At 37.8% G+C, this 2,674-nt stretch overlaps 1 pseudogene; it reads right to left on the bottom strand.

The window, feature by feature from the left end:
- Nucleotides 1-116: 116 nt before the first annotated feature.
- On the bottom strand, nucleotides 117-2,399 carry LOC124893868 (annotated as a pseudogene).
- Between the last annotated feature and the right edge of the window lie 275 nt (nucleotides 2,400-2,674).

Raw genomic sequence — 2,674 nt, 5'->3', positions numbered from 1 at the left:
CATTGGCACGCATGTAAACGAGTTGCTCTACCAACTGAGCTATAGCCCTTAGAGCTTGTGATACATATTTTATCATGTAGATAAATTCTTGCCAAGATAAATATTCCACGATCCAACATCAACAATCTTTGATCTCTTTGAGTGGTACTCCTTAGATTAGTATTGCTTATTAGATTAGTATTGCTTATAAGTAATAGGATATTTATAATCCATCGACAGGATGGGTTTCGCTTGGTTCTCTTTGGAATGATAAATGACCTACTTAACTCAGTGGTTAGAGTACTGCTTTCATACGGCGGGAGTCATTGGTTCAAATTCAATAGTAGGTAAAACTTATTAGATACCAGAGTCAATGGTATCTAATAAGGTTTACGACCCACCTTTAGCGATATTTATTTTTTGATTTTGTATCTTTTCTATTTCATTTTTAAATTTGAATTTTTGCATCAGAATTGGCTTCTGTTTGATTGCATTTGATTGTATTCACCTGACAGAATCTAAATAGGATTAGAAAGAGAACTTCTTTTTATTATTTGAACGTACTAACTAGTCATACTAACTATTTATGAAATCGGGTTGATAGCCTCCACCCGTGTTCTAGCTAATCGGAGAGCTAGATTTGCCTCAATTTTTTGTCTCCTTCCTTTACCCTTTTTCACATTAGCCTCCGCTATTTCAAGAGTTTGCTGAGCTTCTTGTGGATCAATGTCACTACCTTTCTCCACATCATTTACTAAAACAGTGATCTCATTATTGCCTATTCTGGGAAAACCACCCATCAGAGCCATCATTAACCATTGGTTGTTAAGGCGTATTTGCAAAATTCGTATATCTACAGCTGTGGAAATAGGGGTGTGATTTAGTAATATGCCAATTTGACCACTATTAATAGATAACACGATTTCTTCTACTTCTGAATCCCAAACAATTCTATTAGGAGTCAGTACACTAAGATTTAAGGTCATTTCTTCAAACTGCTCTCCATTTCTACGTCCATAGCCTTCGCGGTAGCTTCATCGATATTACCTACCAAATAAAAGGCATGTTCAGGAAGACCATCTAATTCTCCGAAAAGGATCAATTGAAATCCTCAAATTGTTTCTGCTAGACCAACAGATTTCCCTGGAGAACCGATAAATACCTCTGCTACGAAAAAGGGTTGTGATAAGATACGCTCAATTTTTCGCGCTCTTGCTACGAGTAAACAATCCTCTTCGGATAATTCATCTAATCCAAGGATAGCTATAATGTCCTGAAGTTCTTTGTAACGTTGTAAAGTTTGCTTAACTCATTGGGTGGTTTCGTAATATTCCTCACCAACGATCCGAGGTTGAAGCATGGTTGACGTTGAATCTAAAGGATCTACTGCTGGATAAATACCTTTGGCAGCCAATCATCTTGATAGTACGGTAGTAGCATCTAAATGTGAAAATGTCGTAGCAGGAGTAGGGTCGGTCAAATCGTCTGTGGGTACATAAACTGTTTGAATAGAGGTTATGGACCCTTCTTTGGTAGAAGTAATTCTTTCTTGTAAAGAACCCATTTCAGTACTTAGGGTCGGCTGATAACCCACAATGGAAGGCATTCTACCCAATAAGGCCGATACTTTGAATCCTGCTTGGACGAAACGGAAGATATTGTTAATAAAGAGAAGTACGTCTTGCTCATTAACATCTCAGAATTATTCCGTCATAGTTAGGGCAGTCAAACCAACTCTCATACGAACTCCTGGTGGTTCATTCATCTAACCGTAAACTAGGGCCACTTTTGATTCTGCAATATTTTCTTCATTAATCACTCCAGATTCTTTCATTTCCATGTAAAGATCATTTCCTTCCCGAGTACGTTCACCCCCTCCACCAAATACGGATACGCCCCCGTGAGCTTTAGCAATATTGTTAATCAATTCCATAATGAGTACTATTTTACCCACTCCAGCTCCCCAAATAGTTCAATTTTTCCTCCAGGGGCTATGAATAGGAGACGTTGTACTAGTATCTACAGGCCCTAAATTATCAACAGGCTCTCCGAGCACGTTAAAAATTCATCCTAGAGTCGCCCCCCCGACCGGAACACTTATAGGAGCTCCTGTGTCAATCACTTCCATTCCTCTCGTTAAATCGTCTGTAGCACTCATAGTTATAGCTCTAACTCGATTATTTCCTAATAATTATTGTACCTCACAAACCACATTAATTGGTTGACCAACACTATCTCGACGTTGAACTACGAGAGCGTTATAAATATTCGGCATCTTGCCAGGGGGAAAGGCTACATCTAGTACCGGAACGATGATTTGGATGACACACCCCAGGTTTTTTTTCAAGCGTGGAAACCCCAGAACCAGAAGTAGTAGGATTGATTCTCATAATAATAAAATAAATAAATATGTCGACATGTTTTTTCAAAAATTATCGAATTCAAAGTAAATGTCCGCTAGCACGTCGATCGGTTAATTATATAAAATGGGAATTAACACTCGATTTCATTGGCACCATGCAATTGAACCAATTCAATTGTTTACTTATTCAATGGGATTGAGTTAATTTGCAAGCTCACCCAACCTATTGTAATTTAAAAATCTCAAGTGGATGAATCAGAATCTTGAGAAAGTCTTTCATTTGTCTATCATTATATGCAATTCCATCCATATTATCTCTTCTATGGAATTCGA

This window comes from Capsicum annuum, unplaced genomic scaffold, assembly GCF_002878395.1.
Source record: "Capsicum annuum cultivar UCD-10X-F1 unplaced genomic scaffold, UCD10Xv1.1 ctg66635, whole genome shotgun sequence".
In the NCBI taxonomy this organism is placed as follows: Eukaryota; Viridiplantae; Streptophyta; class Magnoliopsida; order Solanales; family Solanaceae; genus Capsicum; species Capsicum annuum.
Note: the sequence above shows the minus strand (reverse complement) of the source record. Positions and strands in the feature narration are given on the sequence as shown.